The following is a 25,245-nucleotide window of genomic DNA, read 5'->3' as shown; positions in this document are numbered from 1 at the left end:
AACCCAACCTCCAGTAACTCCTATTTAAGCAGGGCAGGTATCTCAGCTATGGTGAAACATCCACAAACTGGCTCCCCTGAGTTCATCCTGGACAAGGACTCTTCTAAGCACTGTCTTGGCTTGAAAGTCATGTGGGGGAATATCTGACTCCTGCCAGGGCTTATGCAAGTTTGTTCCCTAGAATTTGAGGCATTTAGTTCTTCAGTAGAGGAACCAGGTATGTGATAGGAAGGCCTGACAGTGCTGAGGTAGATTCTTGTAAGATGCTGCCAGTGTCTCAACTCATATGCTCATGGGATATCTGGTCCACCTGCAGCTGTAGATAGCTCCTGTTATCTCTTGAGCCTCAGGTCTGTTTTCATGACCAACAGTTGTGTCTGCTCCCACAAGCACTGGGCTAGTGTCCCTCTGAAGCATGTATGAGAATAATGCCCAGGGTAAGCCTTCCCTGAAGGGTGACAGTGAGTTATCAGCTGACTTGCACCCTACCTGCCCACTGTAGTAACTTACTGAAAAATGCACCATTGGCAGCTGGCTTTCCCCCTTTCACTTTTGCTTTTGGGTTTCACTTCCCAGTTAAAGACCTCTTTTCAAGCTTTCACCTTAGATATTCCATTTGAGAGGCCGTGGGACACACCTCATCTACTTCCCATCTACAGTGATGGGAAAGGGATCTTGGCTGTGTCCTTTTCTTGGCTCCATCTCCTTGGGTTATTTTCTAGAGTTCAAGTGACAAGAGTTCTGCTTCTGACCCCAAGGACAATCTCAGTGCTCGGGAAGGTAGGATATTTTGTTTTGAGTCTAAACTTTTTATCCCCATCAGTGGAACAAACCTCATTTGTTAGACCTTTAGTTTAGCCTAAATAAATAAAACAAAACACACAAACCATCAGACAGACAGCCATTGTAGCTAAGACAGAATCTATACCCACTGGTAACCCTATTGGACTTTTCTCATCCAAATGCCAGGAGAAATAGTTCTCAGGGGCCCAAGTCCTTACTGGATTCTAAAAACCCTTCTCAACTCTCTAGACGACTGACTTAAGGCCAGCTGCTTGGCAGCTCCTTCTGAGTCTGGTCAGAATTCTCTGCAAAGATTTTCACATCTTACTTGTATGGTTGGGTGTTTTTTTCCACTGCCCACCTTGACCCATCTCTTATTGAGTTGGAAGAAAATACCTACAAAGTCTTCAATGCTTCATAAATCTAGATAGACCCAACCAAACAAGTCACTCTGAGGCTTGCATGGTATATAGCCTTCCTAACTGTATATAGCAGCCCTGCTCTTGTAAACAACCTATCCTTGCTGTGATCTCTGGTTCTGACCTCTACTTTCTCCTGGATTCTTGCTGCCTGCTGACAGCCACCTGCATCCTGAAGACTGGATGCAGAAGTCTTCCTACCATCATTTGCTGTCAGCAAGCACTGGAGAGTGAGTAGGAGTGGCATCCAGAATGTATGTCTGTGGCATAGGTCCCAAACTCAGGGGTCGCTTCTCATTTGCTAGTGGGCTAACCTCTGTGAGACACTGATTCCTAGATGCCTCCTAGACTGTGTTTGTTCTTTTTGCACACCTGCTGCCTGACTTTTTCAAATGTGATGGAGGTCTAAATCAGGAAGTCTTTGGGAAGATTTTAGGGGAACCCGGTTGCTAGAAGCTTCTGGAATTGGAGGATGCAGGGAAAGAAGGGTTGCAGCATTTGAGAGAGGAAATGCCACCCAGGGCACATCCTCTGGGTTATTTATGCATGCTCCAAAATGGCTTCGCACGCTGAGGCGCAATGCAATGATTTGTCAATGAAGGCTGCTCTCGCCCTCTGCCCCCGCCCCTGCCTCTGATAACATTTACAGTAAATCTATTGCACTGACCATTAAATCCGAGGCCGCCTCGAGCGATCGCTTCAATGGGGTGCTGACAGGCCGAGAGTTAATAATGACGCAGACGCTAACCTGTTTATTGATTTGCTTTTTGTACCCTTCATCCTTGCTCCCTCCTTCTCTCTCACGGAGGAGAAATCTTGGAATCAGTAATCAGGTGACAGTCTCGCCCCCCCTTCTCTTCCCAGCCATGTCATCCTGCTTAAACTCTCAGAGATAAATCGCCTCTACCTCCCCAGTCCCTGCCAGCCACTCACTCTCTAGTTACTCAGCACGAGATGCCGCATCTGTCACTGGAGCCAGCAGACAGAAAAAAACATTAACACAGACATGAAAAGCTTTTAACTTTGACAAGAGGAACACAGCAAAGTTTTATATTTAGCCCCTCCGGCAAAGGCCACGGCCAATCCATTAGAGTGGCTTGTCAGGCTCAGGGAGAGGTGGGAGAGGGCTGGGACCCTGGGGCTGGAATGTGGGGTTCCACCGGCTCTGGCTGGAGGAGTGTGGAGGTGGGCACAGGATGTTACTGTCCCCTTCTTCCTTAGCCGAGGGCCTGGGTGGCAGCTAGATGGCTAAGTCTTTAGGGCTGAGGGAAGACTCAGAGGCAGGCCTTCTGAGCTAAACTAGAGCACTAAGCCCACACACGTTAAGGCTCTAAGCTGTGGTGATAGCATGAGCCTAAAGCTGGCCTGCTCTATGGCCGCTGCATCGCCAATGTCTGCAAATAACAGCATTCTTTTGTTTGTTTTAATGGAAGTCTCAAAGAATATCAAAGTGAGGTGGCAAAGCTTAAGTTAAAAAAATTCTCTGTGTGAGTGGTTTCTGAATTTTCTTCCTCCTCTTCCATCCCCGTTTTTTTCTGCCCCTTTCCCTCTCCCCATCTGCCTCTCTCTCTCACACACAGCACACTTCCTCCCCATTCTCTCAGACTTCTTGCTGGCTCTTGTCCCTTCTTTCCTTCTCCAAAATCTCTGGCTTTCTCTCTTTTCAGAGAAGAGATTTCAGGCTGGGTGGAGGCACTGGCCTGTAATACCTTCGGCTTGGGAGGTTGAGGCAGTAGGATCAAAAGTCTGAGGCACTTAGTGAGTTCAAGGCCACCCAGAGCAACACAGTAAGACTTTTAAAAAATGTAGCTCAGTTGTTGAGCACTTAGCTAGCCAGTATCTTTCACTCTTGCATGCACATGTGTGTATACACACACAGATACAGACACATACAATTACACACGTGTATTCACACATAGAAATATGAACATGCACAGAGACACACATAGGCATGCACACACACAAACATGCACAAAGACAGAAATGGATAAATACACACACACACAGGTATGCATGCAGATATGCACAGATACAGACACACACAGATACACATAAACACAAAGAGATAAATACAAAAGGTACATAGACACACACAGAGACACGGAAACACACACACACACACACACACACACACACACACACACACACACACACACACCAGACTTCAGAAGTAAAGAAGTCACTTGTTTTTTGGTATTTTCAGTTGCCCATTGCCATGCCTTAACTTAGTCTACACTTGACACAGATGTGATTCTCCTAGACAGGCAGGAGACAATGAGCACACACAGATATAAGAATTCAGGTGTGCTAACTGGTCCAGGACAGGAAAGTGGGACAGACTTTGTGGGAGAGTGAACTTGGACTTGCTTAAGAAGAGACATAGTATTCTATGAACAGTTTTAGGTGTGGTCTGGGGAGTTCGGGGTCAGATCCTCAACAGAGATCAAGGTGGGACATGGTCTTGGTGAGGCTGAGGATGAGAACAAGGCTCTTGGTTACTGGTGCTTGTGGGTGGGTACCAAGGTATAGAGAAGCCTTCGGATGCTGCCTTGGGTGGGGCTCCTCCAAAGTAGCCCTTGAAAAGATGTGGTGTCAATGTCTTACTTGAGAGACAACCTCCAGGAAGTGCTGTCCAGGAGTTGTGAAGGTTGGGGTGCAGGGTACAGTAGGAGATTTCATGCTTATAGATAAACACAGGCACCAGTGTTACCTGCCACAAGCTGCCAACACATAAAACACATGTCCTTGAGGAGCTTTCTGTGTGAATCCCTGCAAGATTTTGGACAGGGTCTTAGCTCTCAGGGGCTTCTTGGGTAAACCTGAGGTAGAGTGAGAAATTATATATGACTCCCTTTTTCTCCTCTGAGGATCAGGCTGTATTGATCTTGATTACACAGTAGACATCTACAGGGTGTGGCTGTGACAGGTTTTAGGTGTGGGAAATGCTGCATATTAAGCCATCATCACCGGCATTATTTTTGCATTTGCTTCATTTCTCTGGTGGAGTTCATTGAGCGTCGCTGGTTAGCATTTCCTAAGTGTGAATCTGTGAACACATTAGGGCTTCATGTAGGACTTGCAAAGGGAGAATAACAACAACTAAATACACAGGACTTTTGGGGGATTTGACAAGAGGGTTTGATGAACAGGCCCAGTATCTGGAATGCAGACAGGTGATGGATTTCTCAGCCCTGGGCCAACGAGGGACCTTTTTCTAACTTGTAGGGAAAGGGATTAGGGTGGTGCAGGGGCTAGATTACAGGACTGAGGAGGAAGTGGGACAAAGGTAAGTTGAACACATACATGACTGTCTATAGAGTCTTGTCATTAAGAATCAGAAGCCAAGCCTCAGCTGCAGACAGGATCCTGAGGGCAAGAGATCAGCTGTGGGCTGTGGGGAGAAGAGAATGGCAAGTGCCTCCTTCCACGGCTTCTCTAGTTTTCTTTTCCTTTCCTGTCTGCCTGGCAGGGTCTGGGAGGCTCTGACTGGAGCTTTGTGTGTGTGTGTGTGTGTGTGTGTGTGTGTGTGTGTGTGTGTGTGTGTATGCACGTGCACATGCGTGCGGATGTCTGAGTGTATACGTGTACATGTGTGTGAATGCATGTGGAGACCAGAGGACAACCTCAAGTGTCACTCCTCCAGTGCCATCCACTGTATTCTTTTGAGGAGGGGTTACTCATTGACCTGGAACTTGTCATATAGGCTATACTGCCTAGCCAGTGAGCCCTAAGGTCATCTCTATCTCTGCTCCCCGAGTGCTGGGATTTTTTTTAATGTGGTTTTTGGATATCATACTTGGGTCCTCATGCGTTCAAGGCAAATACTTTCTGGACTGAGCATGACATTTTAAACGCAGACTCAAATATTCCCCGTCTGGAGACAGACTCTCTCATCACAAAACAACTGTTCCTTCCAAACCCTGTGTAACTGTCCCAGTTGCTCCTAGGAAAACTTCCCCCCCCTCCCTTTCCAGGGCCCAGGCATATGTGACTATGGGCCTTTAGTCTCAGAACATGCTAGCCTCAGATGTAATTTTCCTATGTGGCCCAAATCTGGAAGGCACTGTGAGAACGTTGAATGACAAGGACACTGGGTCTCAGGCCTGACTGGAGAGAGCTTCCCCAGAGCAGATGAGGATCCTAACCCTGTGAGTGTTGTGGGAAGGAGCTGTCTGTCTGCTCTGGAGGCAGGGGTATCATTTCACCAACGCCAGACGAGGTGAGTCCTTGGCTGCCCGACAGGGCATAATGGGTCTTGCTTCGTGTATGGTGATAAAGGCTGAGAGAAATTAAGCCGGGACAGATCTGTGTCTCCTGTAGCAGCCACAGTTGCTGAATCTGCCATTTTTGAGAAAGTGAAATTCCAGTCCCCTTACCTCCCCTGGCTAGGCTATCAGGACATGCTGTGGAGTATCAGCTGACCCTTCTGGCTTTTTGTTAGAAATGGAATTCTTGTGTGGACCCTGTCCATGCTGCTGTATCCAATCTGGACTAGATGCATCTGGACCTTGGGGAGAAGAAAACTAGGGAACTCTGTGGCCAGCCTTCTTCTTGGTGGCTGCTTTGGTCATTGAACCCTCAGTGGGTGTGATGGTAACATCATTAGGAGGTAGGACCTTTGGGTAGTGATTAGGTCATCAGGGCAGGGTTCTCTTGAGTGTGATTAATATTCTTATAAAAGGGGTCTCAGAGCCAGTCCTTCCCTTTTTCTATGGACAAGTATAGCAAGAAGGCTCTGTATAAGAAAGCATGCACTCATTGAACCCTGAACTTACCAGATTTGTGGGTGCCTTGATCATGGACTTCCCCACTTCCAGGACTTTGAAAATTAAATTTCTGTCATTTATGAGCCACCAAATTTATGGTATTTTCTCATGGTAGCCTGACTGGACCTGTATTGGAGGTGAGTGTGGGAAGGGGGCCAACTTATACCCTACCCTCTAGAGAAATGATTCAGTGGTCACTTTCTGCCCTTCCACCTATTTTACAGATGGAAAAGGGAGAGAGAGAGAGAGAGAGAGAGACAGACAGACAGACAGACAGACAGACAGAGACAAAGACAGAGAGAGAGAGACAGAGAGAGAGGAGAGGAGAGCTGGGACTTGGGACAATTGGAAAGGGCCGATGGAAGGCAGGATGGTGAATTTGAGTTTTGTTCTGACAGTACCACACTCTCTGAAGCTTTAGACAGAAGAGTGAGATCCTGAGAACTGCAGTTTAGAAAGCGCCCTGGCTGTGAGTTCTAGTGTGTGGGCACTGCCTTCTCTGAGTGGTCTGTCCTAGTGCCTATACCATCTATGGAGAGGCAGGATAGAGTCAGGTGGGAAATCTAAGCAGAGATACAGGAGAAGGGCAGAGTCAGGGCGGAGTCTGGGCAGATGCCAGTAGCCGCCAGAGCAAGATGTATTAGAGAACAGGTAAATACCACAAAGCCGTGTGGCAAAATATAGATAAATAGAAATGGGTTAATTTAAGTTGTAAGAGTTAGTTAGTAATACGCCTGAGCAATAGGCCAAACTGTTTGTAAATAGTTTGTAATTATTGCTAAACCTCTGAGTGATTGTTTTAAAAGTGACTGGGGGACTGGGTGGGACAGAAAAGCCTCTGTTTACAACATGTACACCTCCTAGCCAAGTTTCACATACATGTTTGTGAATGTATTATGACCCAAAAGATCTGGCATGGATGATGCATGGGGAAACAGTACCGGCTATTCATTGCTGTGTAACCATGCTTTTCAAGTGTAATGGTTTCAAGCAATACTCTTGGCTGGGTTCTGTGCCCAGGGCATTACAAGACTGAAATCAGACTAATCAGAATTGGGCCAGATAAGATTCTGGAGGAATCTGTTGTTAAACCCTTTCATGTTATCTATAGCCCCCTTTACTGTGTTTTCTGAAGCTCCTGTTTGCTTGTTGGCTGCCATGGATCTTCCCTCTGCCTCTACGATCCCTCACATTCCTTCTATGGTCTTTCCCATTTTCAAGCCTTGTTCTACCCCCAGCAGGAGAAATACTATAGAGAATGTACCCAGATTGTTTCACCTCTCCAGTAGCCCTTGTGGGGAGAACTAGATTTAGGCCCCAGGGGTAATTTTCTTTTGGCAATCAACAGTAAAGCAGAAACATCAAACAATGCATTGTAACATCTGGTTATGGCCATGGGTCTGGGAATCTTGGGGGCTGTTTCTAGAAATTCTGACTATTCCCATAGTATAGATTCCTGTATGCCAGAGTCCTGGAGGGCAGAAGGGTTGCTTAGCTTTCTGGTGTCATCAGCTATTGCTAATGAGTAAGGACATCAGGCTCTCTGACTCCAGCATGGACACTATTCTAGAGCTTGTTGCTGTCATGTGGAGCATTCAAGACAATGACATCTTAATTCCTGAGTCTTTCCTAGTTATGAACCTTCCTCCCTTTGTGAGTTATTTTCTAGGAAACTGAAGTCCTAGAAAAATGGTCAAGTCCTGCCTCTATCATCTTAACTCTCTAGGCTTAGTGATTTTATCTCCTCATTTACCAAGTAGTTTGTAAAACATTATTCTTATTCTTACGGACATGTACCTTTAACTTTAAACACTTTAATTGTATCAACAGATGATAGACAAATGTATAGATAGATAGATAGAGAGAGAGAGAGAGAGAGTGTGTGTGTGTGTGTGTGGGTGGGTGTGGGTGTGGTGTGTACCAATGCATGTGCCACAGTGTACGTGTGGAGCTTTGAAGATACCTTTTAGAGTCAATCTATTTCTACCATGTGGGTCCTGGGAATTGAACTCAGGTCATTAGGCTTAGTGGCACTGAGTCATCTCACTGGTCTCAATTTTTCTTTTTAGAGGGCAGTGTCTTTTTAGCCTAGGCTGGCCTCAAACTTGCTAGGTATCTAAGACTGGCTTTGAATTCCTGATCTCTTTGCCTCTACTTCCCAAGTGCTGGGACTACAGGCAGCTGCCACCATGCCCAGCTCAATGTGTACATACATTAACTTGCAACGAGTCTTCAGAAAAGCAAGCTGCAAAGTAAAAGTAATTATACAACGTGATTCTACTTTTGTAAAAAAAATCTAAAAATAATAAGCACCAGTAACAGAAAATGTCTAAGGGTTTTATTTATTTGTTACAATGGGTACTTATTACTTTTGAAATGAAAAATAAAAACAATCAAAACAAATTTAAAAGTTAAAATGAAAACAGCATCCTTGAAATTGCCTAGCACAGCACCTGACACATGATAGGTCGTTGTTCCCCCACTCCTCTCTATATATGCCCAGAAAGCCACAGCCAGACAAGGAAGAAGAAATCAGAACACCATGGGCTCCTGTCTGACGGTCTAGGGAAGGAGAAAAGCAGCCTTCATTCCTGGAATCCCAAAATAGTCCTGTATGTTGACCTCAAAGATTTTAAGAAAAACCTCTCCTCCCCTGGGCTCTGGGCAGAGCACTTTTCTGGGGAAGTGAGGATGTAAAAGGTCTGTTGTCAGGTTATGTTGTTAATGTTCTTCTCCTGATTCCCTTCTTTCTGTTTTAACATCAGGGATGGAGTTGACCAAGTGACCTTTGGGTAGACAAGTTTTCCAAGCATCCAGAGGAGCTGTTGCTGCCTATGGAAGACATATGCTTATTCATTCCTGGTGATGCCCTGGCAGGGCAGGTGTAAGGTGACTCTCCATGAATCTCAGGTGCATCCCTGTGTGGTCAAGGTGATGTGGGTGAGGTGGGGTTGTTACTGCTGTCCTTTCTTTCTAAAATGCCAAGGTTTCAGCATTCCCAATATTTTGTTTAAAGAATATTTTCAGGACCAACTCAAGGGTGACAACTTCTTATTTTGCCAAGCAAGGGCCCAAAATGGGGAAAAACGGAAACATTCATCTGCTGCAGAATCATCTTAGTACTTCTGGTACACAGAGCATCATTTCAAAGGGCATTCTATCACCAGGAAGGGCCCTTAGCCCACATGCAACAGGCTAAAACATTTGACTTATTTCACTATAGTAAAATGAAATGCTGTCACTATTTGTAACATGTTTGGAAGTCGTGATGTCATAGGTAAGGTTTGGGGGCTAGGGAAGTCTTGTTTCAAACATCTCTGACCCGTTTATCTGTTGTGTGACTTGGAAGCCAAGTGACCCCTTTGAGCCTTAAATGTCTCATTTACCTCCGGAGTAGATAAGGTACCATGGTGTGAATACTGTAAGAAACTGGACAGGTTTGCTCTTATGAAGTGCCTGGGGTGGCCCTAAGCATATAATTGAAGAAACACACCAGGCTTTTTCTTTTTTAATCTTTAATCTTTAAGGTTTTACAACTTAAGTGACACCCTTTGGGTGTCTGGAAGGATAAGAAGTATGTGGAGACGAAAACAGCTTCTTGGAGTGCACGCTACTTCATGGAGGGTCACTTTCAAGCCAGACATGCACTACTTAAATGTCCTCCTTCTTTTTTCAAGACAGGGTTTCTCTGTATTGCTTTGGAGCCTGTCCTGGAACTCACTCTGTACACGAGGCTAGCCTTAAACTCACAGAGATCCCCCTGCCTCTGCCTCCTGAGTGTTGGAATTAAAGGTGTGCACCATCACTGCCCAGCCCCCCTCTTCTTAAGTTAGGATGGAGTTTCAGTTCCACGTTCTCACCCAGGCTCCTCCCCTGCTGCCAGGTGTCCAGATGCTTTACAGATACTCCAAGCTTCTGCCACCTTTCTCCTCTCCAGGCTTCCTTTTCCTTCTCTGTTAATGTCCTAGCAAATGGAACCACCATCCATTTATTTTATCAAGGTAGTAATTCTCTTTCTTTCTATGCTTGCTCTACCTTTCTATCTTCCCTGCCTCTTGTTCTCCAAGTCCATCCAGACACCAGGCACCAGGCTTGACCCACTGACTTACAAAATCTTTGTTGAGTCTGTGAACTCTTGTTTGCTGTGCGCTGCCTGCCTTTGACCCTTTCTGCTTCACCTGCTCTGTGCAGAATTGTTTGGACCTTTAGATCACCAGATGCTGCCCTGGAATCCATCACATCATCCATTGTGGGCTTTCTAAAGTTCAGACCCAGAGATGTAGACTGTCCTGACTAAAACCTTGTGGGTCTTCTAGGGCCACATGGAAGGGCTGTATCAGTACAATACTCACTGTCTGACTTCTGCACCCCACTCCCCTGGTTTTACAGTGCATGTCATCCCAGCAGACACCTGTATCTAAAATTCATCATGTTAAAAAAAACCTTGCACTCTGAATACTGGAGATCCTTCACAAGCCAATGTCCTCTGGCACCGCTTGTCTGTCTAGTGAACTCTAAAGATACTACTCAGTGCCCCAGATAGATGGCTCAGTTGGTAAAGTGCTGGTGTGAGACTAGGAAGAACGCACATCTGGTGACTTGGCGTCCATGATTGGGTGAGGTGTGGACTCACTTGAAAGTTTATACTACAGGGATCGCAGTTCTCTTCTGGCCTGTGTCCCAGAGACCTGAGAACTGCCAGGTGTGTCTGACCCTTACAGCTTCGACCCTTACCAGTCACAGGTCCTACAACTCTTCAATATAGGCAACACAGAATTGTTGATCATTCTGTGTCCAGTCAAATGAGGGCTAGCAGTGGCGAAGACACCAGATGTCACCAGGAACCCAGAGACAGAGATCACAGATTTTCTGAAACTTAGCAGAAAACCAGCTGTTGTCTTCTCCAGTACAGAATCCTGTGCTTTAAAGGGCATTATCTCACCTCTTACCTAATTTGATCCTAAACAGGTTTTTTAATTATAAAAATATTATGTGTGTATAAGTAAATATTTATGCAAAATTATGCAAATATTATGTGTATGATTAAGTATTGAAGAATATACATATTTATGCTTGATTACCTAGAGACTTATAATTACATTTCTTTTTCTACCACCGAGCCATCAAGACTGACACAAAAATGGCATTATAGGAATTTAAAACTGGTAAAGAAAATTCATGTTCAGTAGGTAGAGACTGCCTATAATTCTGTACAGAGACAGGATAAGGCAGCCTCTGGACTCAGTGACATGAAAGCCACAGTTGAATAGTGATGTCTATCATTTGTTTGGAAGAGAGCAATGGTGGTGATCGCTGGTCCTCTGACTGGATGGACTTCCATTTCTATTACTTTCTCCACATAGTGACTCAAATAGATCTAGACTTCCTGTTATCCAAAAGACCTAGGGATGTGTCCTGGGTCCTCTGGCTTTCTCCTCACCTTCATCAATGCCCTTATACCGTGTACATTCAAAGTTTTCTCTGGGACTAATAGTGCTCACACCATGGTGTGCTGGAGAGAAAAAACCAGACTAACTCTGGCTTGCAACACTTACCGGTTTCCATGGTATAAATCTATCATGGTCCATTTCAAGACACCAATTATATTTCTGAGGAAAAGTTGAACAGACACACATAGTTGGCTTACTCAAGCTCACCATGGTTTTGTCTGGACGCTTCTGTCTAGTCTGTAGTCAGCATTCCTGCTATCCACCCTAGAGACGCTCTGTACTCCTCGTGGCTGGTGGAGAGCAGGGTTTAGTCAACGTCAACCACCACGGTCTTCAGGATGTTTTCCATTCTGCTGACACCTCTGGCCTGCACTTGTCTAGTTTCTTGTTTATTGAATGAACGAACACACTAATCTAATTTAAGAAGAAATACATGGATTATTTGTATTCTAATTGGAATCTTCTCCCTTAACTGTCTTTTGACAATGAAAATTTGCTCCAGATTTTACATTATTTGTTATCAGCCACCTAATGGATCGAGTAGTTTTTGCCTCATTATCCTTTTAAAAAACTATTATTGTTGTTGTTGTTTTACACCCTGACCACAGTTTCCCCCTCCCTCCTCTCCTCCCAGTCACTCTCCCTACCTCCCTTCTGACTCCATTTACTACTCCTCCATTTCTCTTCAGACCTCCCATGGCTATCAACCAAACATGACACATCAAGCTGCAGTAAGACTAGTCACCTCCCCTTGTATTAAGACTGGACAAGGCAATCCAGTATGAGGAAAAGGGTCCTAAAAGCCATCCAAAGAGTCAGAGATGGCCCCTGATTCCTCTGTTAGGAGTCTTATAAGAAGACTAAGTTACAACTAACATAATTGCAGAGGGCCTAGGTCAGTCCCAAGCTGGCTCCCGGGTGGTTGATTCAGTCTCTGTGGGCCCCTTTATCATTTTCTTACAAGGCGGCTTTCCTTCTCTTTTCAATAAGATATTCAAGAATGTGAATGGATATCCAACTTATAAAAGATAATGACAAAATGGTAACCTTAAAACCTTAGAAAGCCTCCAACTTAAAAGCTAGATCTAAATGTTTTTCTGACTTCAGGCCACCCCACATTTAGCCAATTCATATTTCTTCTTCACCTTTCAATCCACCCTTCTTAGCGCCTTCTCTTTCAGCTTCTGATTCTTCCTCCTTAGAGTCCACTGTTGCTAATCCTCTATCCTTGACATTTGGGTTCCAGCTATGAGAAAAAGTGTGGACTCAGAGTATCTGGATGAGGTAAGGGTTCCATAGAGGAATGCAATGTGCAGGCCAGTGTTGGATAAGGAGCACCTAGGTATATGAGAAAATAAGGAAGGTTTTAGATTGTAGATCCCAGTGAGGTTTTAAAGCATGAATAGGAGCTTGCTGTTTGTGTACTCTGATGATGTGTATTACCATGAGAAAACATGGGTTCTCAGGAGAAATGAGATGAGTTCAGTTCTCTGGAGTTTAACCTGAGGGGGAATGTTGGGAGATGTGGCTAGAAGGGAGAAGGTAAATGTGGTTAAGAGACCACTAAAGAGGTTATTATGTGTCTTACTGCTGAAAGCCATAGACTCTAACATGCAGGCTTTCCAATTGATCCTAGCCCTTAGTATCCCCCTTAGCGTGAGTGTGACCAATTATTGGGACTTGGCTCACTAGATAGTTCATATGCTCGTCTCAGATTAGAAACTTCTAGAAATATTTCCAACTCCATTATCACAATTTAAAAAACTACTTTAACTTGGAATTGGCAACTGGCTCAGTCAGTAAAGTGCTTAATGCAGAAGAAGCCTGATGGCCTGAGTGTGGCTTCCCAGCATTCCATGGAATCCAGGCATGGCAGGTTGTGCCTATAGTCCCAGTGCTGGGGAGGTAGAAGCAGGAGGATTCCTAGGGCTTGCTCACCAGCCACCTTAGCTGAATTGGTAAACTCTAGGTTGAGTGAGAGACCCTGTCTCAAAAAAAAAAAAGGTGGAAAGAATGGAGAAAGACAGCTGACCTCTGACTTCAATATGTCCATATGCACCGACACACATGTAGCTATACCAGGACATACACGCACACAGACATAGACACACGCACACACACACACACTCACACACATGTTAACCAGCAATAGTTTTATTCTGATATGGGAGGATACTTTAATTCAATAATGGGTTGCTCTGGTGGTAAAATTTCTAGCCCATGCAGTGGTAGGAGGGAGGGACTTTGAAGGAATCTGCTTTTTCCCTGTCAAAATTTACATCATCTATGGTGTGGTGACATTCCTTGTGTAGACTGTTGTTCCTTTGCTCACGTATGCACAGGTGGCTCAATGACAGTTTCTTGAGGTGCTGGTTTCAGAGAGACCTATGAAGAGGCAGTTTCTGCAGGGGAAGAAGTGTAGGTTTTTGGAATCACCAGGCTTGGCTGCAGTTGGACATTCATGTCTCTGACTTCATGGAAGGAGCAAACATGTCCTGAGTACCCAGTCTGTGCTATGTATGGGCTTGCTATGTTCAACTATATTTTACACATGGGAAACTGAGTCTCAGGGACATTCTGGTGACTTCCTGGCTGGGGATACATTCTTGCCTCACACTCTCATTTTGCAGTTGCTCAGTTGTGAGGCATGGCTGAGGAAGGATTCTTCCTGGGGCTGTTGCACGGATTGAGGTGATTATGACAGCACCAGGTGGTGTATGTGTGCTCCTCAAAGATGACTCTTTCTGTCCTTTCCGTGGCGGTGAGACTGGCTGCATGTTCAGCAAAGACTGCTTCAGTAGAAGGTCCCTGGGGAGAAGCATGTGTTTGCTCTGGGCTCTGAAGTCCCTGGTGCCCACAACTTAATAGACTTACAATTGGTTAATTTTCTCTTGACATTGATCAGCAATGGGTCGCATCTGGCACTGCAGGCCTGGCCCTTGGGGGGAGCCACGAGATGCCTGGCCTGGCCTCCCTAACCAGAAATTCAATAACTTTTTCATATAAATTGTCCGTAAGAGAAAACTTCTTGTTTTCAGCCATTGCCGCTGCTTCAGCAGTTTTCTGTACAAGATGAAAAACTTTTGCATTGAGCAAAATACAGATTTATGGTCAATAAAGTGAAGTTTAACAGTTTATAGGGGCCATACTTTCTTTCTTAAAAACCGATATTAAAAGCCATTTTTCCCAGTCTTTGTAAAAATGGCTCCCTATCAATCAGCATCTCAGTTTGTTTAAATGATGGGGAATTAGGAAAACCCCACTCACTCATCAGAGAGATGCAGATATCTGCCCATCTGTCCTGGAGCCTGGATAGATGAGGAGTATTGCTCAACACTGAACTTGGACAAGTTGGAAATTAGAAGTCTTTTGGAGTCAGAAGTGGGCTGAGTGTCATAAGGGGTTTGAAGTGTGGAGGGTGTCTCCATTATTTCTAAGATCTGTCTGGTAGCTTTCATTTACCCAGCACACATTTGTGAGCACGCATAAGCCACTAGGTGCTGTATGTATGTTATTTGGTATTGCTGAATTAGACATAGTGGGGTTAACATAGTGTGATGGTTTGAATGTGAATGGCCCCCATAAGCTCATATATTTGAATGTTTGGTTGCCAGCTGGTAGATTGTTTAGGAAGGATTAGGAGGTGTGCCTTGTTGGGTGGGGGTGGGGTGGAGTGGTGAGCATTTTGCCTGCTACTTATGTATAAGCTCTCAGCTACTGCTCCAGTACTGTGCCTATCTGCCTGCTACCATGCTCCCCACCAAGATGGTCATAGACTCACCCTCTAAAAGTGTAAGCAAGTCCCCAGTTAAATGCTTAAAAAATAAGTTAGCTTGATCATGATGTCTCTTCATAGCAATATAAAAGTAACTAAAATGCATAGATAAGTAACAGTACCTTCCTCCTGTCCAAGTGCCCACTGTGGGGCAATAATTGAGAGTAGAATCTGGGATGGGTTGTATAAGGACATCTAGGAAGGGTGTCTGTGTGGCGACTTCTTAGAGAAGGTGATCCCTGATCTTAGCCTTGAAGACAAATGAGAAGAGGTGATGGGACAGGACGACTATTGATGGGGATGTCCTTAACTCCATCAACAGACTAGGTTTCCTGTTGGACCATGTTCCTGTAGGGTAGCTGGGTAAGCAGTACTTGGTCTGGCAGCGGCACCCAAGCCTGCCATCAGCTTGCAGCTTTGAGTCTGTGCTCCTGCGGCTTCTGCCCAGAGTCTGTATGAGACTGCTGCTTGGTGACATCCTGATGGAGAGAGATCTTCCCTTTCCTGCCTCTTTACCCTCTTACCCTTCTCCATAATGCAAGACTCTCAGAGTGGTAGACATCATTGTGTTGAGGGCAACTGAAGGAAAGTATCAGAAAGGACAGTGTGTAATGCTTTTTATGACTGACCAGAGTTCCAGAAAGAGTACTGACAATAAAAAGGGTACTCTGAAGGAGTGCCGAGTCTCCTTTTGCCCTAAGAGAAGAATCATTCTCATTAAATCTGTCTGGGTTCCAGTGTCAGCTATTCCCCATATTCTGGCAATCACATTCCTCTGTGGTTATTCCCCTGCCCTTTAAAACTTGTTCTCACACCCACATAACACTGTCTGTCCGAACAAGTGACAATGGGCTAGCTTTCCCATTGTGGCTCTCAGTGGGCAGTCCTAGAGTCCTCTCATATGTATTCTGTCCAGGGCTGGCCAGGACCTACAGAAGACACACTGCTAACTGCCTCTTAACAGAAGAGAGAGGGGGCTTGGAGATACTGTTCTTTAGTCCTGTTGATATTCGTAGCTGTGCATGTTCCTTGTTACAAGCTTTATGACTGAAATGTCTACTGCAGGCTCATGCATTTGAAAACTTGGTGCTCTGCTGGCAGTGCTTTTGGGGCCCTATGATGACCAGTGTTGTTAAAGTGACAAAATCTAGAGTCACCTGGGAGATGTGCCTCTGAGCATGCCTGTGAGGAATTGTCTTGCTTATGTTAATTGATGTGTGAAGATGCACCATTCCCGGAGTGGGATCCTGGACTACACAAATGGAGAAAGCTTGCTCAGTGCTAGCAAGCATGGCTTCCTGGGCTGCTCTCTGATCCTTTACTTTGGGAGTGATGTCACTACCTGCCTCAAGCACCTGCCTCTGTGACTTCCCCAACAGTGCTGGACTGTGAATTTGAACTGTGAGCTGAAATAAACCTTCCTTTCTTAGGTTGCTATTGTCAGAGTACTTTATCACAGCCTCAGGAAAAGAAGCCAGGTCAGGAAGGTGGCGAAGCTCTTGAGACAGGTGGTAGAAGGATGTCACTAGGGAAAGACCTTCCAAGGCTCTGAACCCTGCCTGAGCTTATTGCTTCCTAATCAAGCCATAATGTGAGAAGCGGCTGACACACAACCCTGCTTCCACAGTGGACTGTCCCGTTGGTACCAGGGAACAAAATAAACTTCTCCTTTCTCAAGTTGTGTCCATAGGGTGTTTTGTTAGAGTGCCAGGTAAGGTAATTAATACAGTCCCAGATACTTGAGCCCAGCAGAAACTTGGTGCAGGGGCCTTGGAATGTGCTCTTCAATCTGATGTAGTGTATGCAGTCCACATTTGGAATGGTAAGGCTTAAGATCCAGTGTGCAAAACTCCAGTGTATATTCTATTTTACTAGTTCAATCCAGAGTGGATGCATTCTGAACTGCCCAGAAGCTACATGTGGCTGATAGACTGCCAGCACACATGGAGATGGAGTTGGGATAGATGGGAGAGAGGAGGGAAAGACCAGAGGTGATGCTTCAAACTTCACTCTAAAGACGGCGGGGCAGGCATGGAAGAATTTCAATACAGGAGGGTTGTTACCACATTCCCATTTTAGGAGGATCCTCTGGTTATCCAAATGAGAAGGTATCAGGAGAAGCAAGTATGTTTGGAGGCTTTCACTAGAAGGATTGCTTTCTGGAGGTCAGGACCTAATGGGCATTGAGAGGGCTGTGTTGATTCCAGACTTGGAAGGAAGCAGAACCCACAAGGCAGATTTGCCTGTGCTGGTGTAAGGATGACAGGAGTCAAGGAGGGTATGTTCTACTCTATATAATGTGGGGGAATGCTGGACCACTCAGTGAGTGGAAAGGGATGCGGGGGTTGAGAGTGGGAGATGGTGAGGGAGGTTAGGAACATGTCAGTTTAGGAGTCCTGTGGATGCACATCCAAGTAGAGGAAATGAACTCATGGGTCTGGAGTTGAGAAGAGAGAGAGGATGGGCTGGAGTGGTGGTTCTAGGAGAGACCAAGCCTGCCTCTGACTGTGGTGGACCTTTCCCCAGTTTCTGCCTCCCATCTTGATGATTGACATGGAGAGCGTCCTTCTAGTGTGAGCACAGAGCTCTACTCACACTCTGGGAAGCTCTGCAGCTGAACTGTTAGATGGAGGTCTGTTCAAGTGGATTCTCTCCGGTTCTGATCCTGTGTCCCAGGCCTTTTCTTTTGACCACCCAGCTTGGATGTTTGGCAAATGTCTAAGATGGATTAGATTGTCTAGAGACAGGGAGCAGGGGCCGGGCTGAGCCTGCCTGTCTCTGACTCAGAACTCAGGGCCCCACCTCTCCTGAACACCTACCTGCCTCTAACCCACACTTAAAGCTTCCACCCAATGTTAATTCTCTTGGTCCTCTACTTCTAATTTTTTTTTCCTTTTCAGTTTTGGAGCTCAAAAATCAAGCCCTTGCAAAAGCTAGCCAACCACTACCACTGAGCTACACTCCTGCCCCGAAGTTCTTGACAGGCACTGGCAGTCCTTTTAGGCTCTATCCACAGCTGACATTCAGGCCAGAAGGATGGATTCTCCCAGACACCAATGAGGTGGGCATCAGATAGCTCCCAACAACCAGCCCTCTCTAAAATCTTCCCTCGCTGAAGAGAGTCCCATTATCCAATGCTACGCCACTTTGCTGGACCATCCCACACCCAATGACTGGTCAATAAAGAGACCAATGCTGGATATCCCCCCACCTAAGTTTGGAGTGATTCTGAAGGGCCACTGCAGCTTCAGAGCTCCTTGTAGGTAAGCTGGTACTGCACTGTCACAGCTGTATCACCCTCTGTGTCTCCCTGTGCTCAGTCTTGTGTGTGTGAACCTCAAGACCAGCTTCCAATAAGTATCCTGAGTCAGAGCCTCCATCCTTATGTGTTGTAGAATATTAATAAGATGTGTTACATTTGCTTATGCTCTAGAACATCTGTTCCAGATGCACGTGTCCCAGATGTGTTGCTTTTGTTTATGCTGCATTTGTTTAACTCTGTTAGCTGCGATTCATGGCCTGTCTAAAACACCTGGTGCTTTAGTAAAGAGCTGAACAGCCAATAGTGAGGCAGGAAAGAGGATAGGTAGGGCTGGAAGACAGGGTATAAATAGAAGGAGAAGTCTGGAAGAAGAAGGAGGAACAATAGAACAAGGAGAGGAAGATGTCAGGGGCTAGCCACCAAGCTACCCAGCCAGTCATGGAGTAAGAGTGAAAGCAAGATTACAGAAGTAAGAAATAGAAAAAACCCAGAGGCAAAAGGTAGCTGGGATAATTTCAATGAAGAAAAACTGGCTAGAAACAAGCCAAGATAAGGCCGGGCATTTATAAGTAAAAATAAGCCTCCGTCCATGTGTGATTTAGTTGGGAGCTGGGTGGCGGGCCACCCAAAAGAGGAAAGAGAGTAAAACAAACAAATGAACATCAGTGATGTCGGCTTCCCAGGAAACAGCACATGCTGCTTGGCTTTGACACTGGTTTGAAACTCCAACTCTGATCAGATGTTACTGGCATGTGTGCACATGCGCACGATCTTAGTCATTCACTCATTTGGCCACCAGATATCATCTTTGGACAAACTTCAGAATGTACTCTTCTTAAATGTCTCCTTTCACTCCTTTCCTGTCATCCACTTTCCCTTCACTCCACCTCTCCTTTCACGACTACAATCTCTAATGACAATAAAAAATAATCCCTCACCTCCAGGTGTTTCCCATCCTCAGCGTCTGTCTCCCTTGGAAATGGGGCAGAGACAGAGGAGAAATCTCAGCACCTATTTAGTGCGGTTTCCTTATTGTTTTGTCCCCCAGGCAGACAGGGCATGAAAGGCAGAAGGCATCTGAGGGCTGTGTCCTTGGAGTCCCTCAAGCAGGGCCTTGGGGGGCGGGTGAAGATTTCTGCAAGGATCTGGGATCTCAAGAGCCAGAGTCGCAGCTCACGTCCCCTCAGAACAATGAAGCTTGATGAACGGGGTGTGACGTGCAATTGCAGATGAATGTCAAGCTGATTCCCTCCGACATTTGCCACGGTGCATGTGTGAGCACAAACCATGTTGTCCCGGGAGGGCTCAAGATCGGGTTCTAAGTTTCCCAACTTCCTGGCCTCAAATTGATGTATACAAAGAAGAGAGAGAGAGAGAGAGAGAGAGAGAGAGAGAGAGAGAGAGAGAGAGAGAGAGAGATCCACAAAGCAATATTTCCCAAGGCAAAGGCTGACATTATGACCGACTCTTTAAGCGCTCCTATTGCATATATTTTTTTTCTCAATAGCATCCTCTGACTGCCGAAGCTCTTCCCTGCCAAAAGCAGCCATTATAAAATTATGACTTGCGCATATATAATGTTTGTGTTCAACAAGAAAACAGAAACGCCACCTTCTTTTGTGGTTACAGCTGCACAATTCACATCCGGCGGGATTGATCATATTAAGGTTATGCAATCATCTAATTGCAGAGACAAGCCTTGAGTAATAACTCCAAATGCTCGCACTTCAATCTGCATGACAGAGTCATTGCTGAGTCCTGATTAGCGCCTGCCAGCATTCAGGCACCATTATCGTCTCTGGCATTGTCTGAATCTCCATTTGCTACCGGAGCAATCTACCCACTAACTGATCTATGACAAACAGACCCATCACGACAAAGCTGTTTGAGTTGCAGATAGTGTGTAACAAAATATGACTCTTTGGGCTCTTTCCAGATCTTTGTAGCGAAGTTTCCCCTCTGTCCCTGGAGAAAACGGCCTCCTCCACCTCCCTTCCCCTCCTCTGATTGTCAGGAAGCTGTAGGTGACCGGAAAAGAACTTGTCCAATTTGATGAAATAATCCCCTACTCAGACCCTAGTTCTTGGCTTCAAGGCAGCTTGCTTAGTGGCTTCTCTTGATGATGTGGTGGTGTAGTCTCCCAGAATTTGTACTTTGTGGTACTCAGAGTGATTCCCACTCCCCCTGCCATCTCTCAGGATCCCACCCTCAAACTAGAGCCTGAACTCCATCACTTCTCAGTGCCTGTGTCATCTGGAGCCCTGCCTCTAACATTTTCCCCTGGATTAGTGCAACTCTCTCCTCACTCATCTCTCAGCTTCTGCTCTTGTCCCTTGAGGCCCCAACCATCTCTCCTCAATTTGGTAGACGATGCTTTTCTTTTGCAGTTCTATAATAATCTATTTGGAATTTTTAAAAAATGGAATTGAGGCCCAACTAGATGGATCTGCAGGTAAAAATATTTGCCACACAAGCTTGACAACTTGAGTTTGACTCCCCGGAGCCCACAAAAATGTTTGATGTGGTGGTTCATATCTGTACTCTTAGCACTCTTACCTTGAGATGATAGGTGGGGACAAGACAATTGTTTGGAAGTCCCTTGGCCAGCTCACCTGAAATATACAGAGGGGCAGAAACAAGACAGACCTAGCCTCAACAAAGTGAAAGGACAGAATTAAGTCCTGAACCTCCACATACAGGCCATAGCACATAGGCCTACTGTGCTCTAGCATGAGAACTTTTTAGCTTTCCCCTTTATTCTTGTCCTCATCACCCAAACCCATCACCTGTCTGCTCTTTCTAGCCACTGGTACTTTTCTACCTCTACACATAAAGATGAAGCAGTTCTTTAAGATGTCAGTCATTGGCAAACTGAGACCCTGTAAAGCTGTAGACTGCTATTGGTTGTAGAGTGAGACCTTGCTTTAAAAAAAGGAACAGTAACAAAATCAAAATATGAACCACATAATAGGTCTCTCTTAAAACCTGGTGCTCATTCTTCATCTCTCAGAGGTGAGGACAAAGTCTTGGAATGTATTTTTAGATTATTTCATGCATTGTTGTCTTGACTGTATGCGTGTCTATGTACCATGTATGTGCCTGTTGCCTGAAGGGCATTGGGTCCCCTGGAACTTAAGTTACAGATGGCTTTGAGTCACCATGTGGGTTCTGGGAATGGAACATGGGTTCTCTGTTAGAGCAACCAGTGCTCTTAACAGCTGAAACATCTCTCCAGCTCTCTTGGGGCCTGACTTGATCTTGTAAAAATACTTCTGTTTCTTTCTAACATTCTTACTCTAATCTAGCTAGAATAATCTCTCTCTCTCTCTCTCTCTCTCTCTCTCTCTCTCTCTCTCTCTCTCTCCTCCTCCCCCACCTCTCCTCTTCCTCATCCTTCTTCCATATTAGCTTGCTATGTTGCCCACACTGGTCTTGAAATGATGACCTCAAGTAACCCTCTGGCATTAGCCTCCCAAGTACCTGGGGCTGTGGGTACATATCATGACACCTCATTCTTTGCTTTTCCTCGAACAAGGTCATGCACACTCTTGTCTCAGGGTGTTTCCTTTTGCCTGGAACTCTCTTCCCTCATACAATCTTCCTGTGGGTCACTGGTTACCCTCTCAGAGACACCACGCCAACTTTCTTACCCAGATGGTAAAGCGCTCCACCCTCAGATTATTACTCTCCTCTGTCATTTTCAGGGGCCTGGGCCACCCTCCTACATACTGTAAAGTTGATTTATTTTGTGGATTATACTTCTGTGCTCTCTCTAGTCTACCACAGCTCCTTCCAGGAGAGCTTTCTCCCATGATGGAAACCTTCTCTATCTGTGGTGCCCAACAGGCTTGGTGGTAGAAGCACATGCTGTTGAACACTTGAAATGTGGGTGGTTGGTGAGAAGTTGTACTTTTAATTGAATTTTATTTTAATTTAAATTTAAGTCATCACATGTAGTCAATGACTACTGCATTATATAGCATAAGACTCGAGGGTCTGCTTCATGGGGATAGAATTTTCTGAAAGGCAACTTAGATGTCATGTGTCCATAGAAGTTATGATAGTCACCCAGCTTAACGCTGTAATACTTTTGTGCCTGTGTGATGCTGAGGGTTGTACTCAGGGCTTTACAGATGCTAAATAAACATTCTGCCATTATGCTGTATCCCCAGTTCTTACTCTACAATCTTGCTTTCAAAAGATTTCCCCTAAGGAAAAGTTAGAAGAAGCAAAATGCTCACCACTGCACTAGTATGGATAATTGTGAAAAAATGGAAATAATCTAAATGTCTAAGTCTTAAGGGTTGATAGTAAAACAGAATGTCCATGTGGCAGAAGCCATGCAACCATTGAATTTGTGTGGATTAGTAATTGCTGCCATGGATAACAATTCATTATTAAAAGTAGAAAGAGCTAATAAAGCAGTGTTTATGTCATAATTTTGACTTCAGGGAAAGTTTATATTGTATAATCTGGTAGAAGGTCATACAAATTTAGTTTTCTTTGATGTCTTTTTCTTTAGATTCTAAATGTTTTGCAATGGACACATACTACCTAATTATCAGGACATAAAGCTGATATAACATTTTACTTACAAAACAGTTGTCTCAGCTTGGACTATCAGAGGGGCCCCAGGCAGTAGGACCATGATACAAACCTGGTACATGAGCTAGCTTGTTGGAGATCATTCCTTAGGGTGAGATGCCATGCTCCATGGCGCTAGGACCATGATATAATCCCAGTACATGAACTAGCTTGTGGTAGCCCATTCCCTATGGTGTGATGCCATGCTCAGCCTTAATGCCTGGGAGAGAGACTGGGCCCTGTCCAACCTAATGAGCCAAACTATGTTGACTCCTCATGGGGACCCTTACCCGTAAAGAGGAGTGGACTGGGGATGGGCTAGGAGGGAGGTGAGGGGATGGGAGGAGGGATGGGAGGAGGGATAGGAGGGAAAACTGTTGTTGAAATGTAAAATGAAATACATTTTTTTAAAAATAAAAAAACCAGTTGTCTCAAGGCTGGAGAGATGGTTCAGGGGTGAAGAGCATGTGCAGATGGCTCTTGGTTTATCATAGATCATTACAGTGTAGTGTGACAATATCCTAAACTGGAGACAAGATGTTACAGGAACAGTCATTTCTGCTGGGATGAAGTGACCACTGAAAAGCTTCAGGCAGATGATCAGCTCAAGTCAAACCTAGCTATATGATCATGGACCAGGCTTCTTGCTTCTTTTTGCCTCAGTGAACTATCTAAAATGGGTATTTCAATTTATGTTCCAGATGCCTCCCCTGACCAATTTTTAGGTCACCTATGTAGAAGATGCTGTTGATGTTGCTCCCATGATACCTTCTGTTTCCAAACATGTGATGCTCCTCTTGAGGGTGGGCAAGCCAGGAAATCCTTTAGAGGAAACCACTAATATGTGGGAGTGGGAGAATCAGTATTCAGAGGTGCTCAGAGTGATGGGGTCCCACTGCTGAAGATGGTCACTTTCTTGGCCACGCATCCCTAAGCTGCTTCCTTCTCCTTATGGTGCTCTTCCTGTCCTCTGCTGGTGTTTCCATGAGACTACCTCTAAGCACACTGGCACCCCTGTCCTAACCTTATCCCGTATCTCAGGCTCTACCATAGGCGTGTGAGGCACACTTCCCCAAGTTTCCCTCTGACACTTCCTAGCACCTTCTCCTTACTCCAGCCGTACAGCTGCAGGATTAGGTTCATAATTATGACCAAAAGAAAAGCTTTGAGAACATAAAATCTCTAGAGGGAACCTCAAGAGAACACCTAGGCTCAGCAAAATGCAGAGTCTACTGTGAGTGGGAGAGAGTCCCAAGGGCCTGCCACCTGACTTCCATCCATCACCTCATGTGTTCTCCTGTCCAGAGTCATTTGAAGCTGGTTGGATGGGGATGACAGGGAGCATGCTAGGAGTCAGGTCTGTCTGTGTCTTTTGTCTTTCACTCCAGGTACTGGGAGCCAAATGAAAAGATCGCCTGTGTTTCTCGCCCCGCCCCTTCCAGCATCCTCCTCCCTCCAGGGCCTTGGTTCCTATGCTAGGTGGAGCTTTCTGGACAAGGGGCTGGAATCTGTGTGCTTTCACTCTCTGGCAGGCTGGAAGTTGCTGGCTCAGCCACCCAATTCAGCTCCGCCCACGTAGCTGCTCTACTCTCTCAGCCAACCTCTCTCCCTCCCTGGCCTATTCCCTGGGGCCTGTGGCTTGGAATCTATTAGAATCAGCAAACAGTCTTAGAATATCTCCCTGCTTCTCAGCCCCCAGCAGGGAGGTGTCCTAGGGTGGCAAGAGATGGTTCTTTCTTCCTTATGTTGAGGAAACTGAAGCTGGAAAACGGGTATCAGAAAGACTTGGTTGGGAGAACCAGCCCCCTCGAAAGTGTCCTTGTGGGGAAGGGCCAAGCCCAGCACCACTTCCCAGCACTGGCTTACAGGAACCTCATTTTCCTGGTGTCAGTGGAGTCTGTGGCGTGTGTCATTCCCATCAGCACCAACATCTGGGGCAGGGTGGGGTCTTAATTAAGATGCAGTGACTCTATTGGCACCAAAATAAATGTGACATTTATCAGAACCTGCTAAATCTATTCAGCGCTTGTTTCCTTCCGAAGTGCAGGGTTTGTGCCCTGGGCCTGGAGAGAAAAGGTCTTTGCTGCTGAAATGGGGCGGGGCAGCAAGACTGGGAAAGGAGAAGGAGGGGGGTGGGGGGTGAATTAAACCCTGGGAGAGCAGTCAGCTGTCACGTGGCTGCTCCTGGACCAACTCTCCCCAGCTC

The 25,245-nt window shown here is 45.6% G+C and overlaps 1 long non-coding RNA gene across 2 annotated transcripts in view; it reads left to right on the top strand.

The window, feature by feature from the left end:
• Window positions 1-25,245, top strand: part of LOC110343263 — a 184,818-nt gene that overhangs the window by 80,021 nt on the left and 79,552 nt on the right. Inside the window, exons 11-12 of one of the 2 annotated variants that reach the window (XR_005871521.1) lie at window positions 8,734-8,878; window positions 18,094-18,957. This is a non-coding gene — a long non-coding RNA (uncharacterized LOC110343263). Of the gene's footprint in view, window positions 1-8,733; window positions 8,879-18,093; window positions 18,958-25,245 lie in introns of those variants that run through there. The other variant, XR_005871520.1, reaches the window with a different exon arrangement.

Source organism: Mesocricetus auratus, unplaced genomic scaffold, assembly GCF_017639785.1.
Source record: "Mesocricetus auratus isolate SY011 unplaced genomic scaffold, BCM_Maur_2.0 Super-Scaffold_100028, whole genome shotgun sequence".
NCBI lineage: Eukaryota > Metazoa > Chordata > Mammalia > Rodentia > Cricetidae > Mesocricetus > Mesocricetus auratus.
The sequence above is the reverse complement of the archived record's forward strand: the minus strand, read 5'-3'. Positions and strand labels throughout refer to the sequence as shown.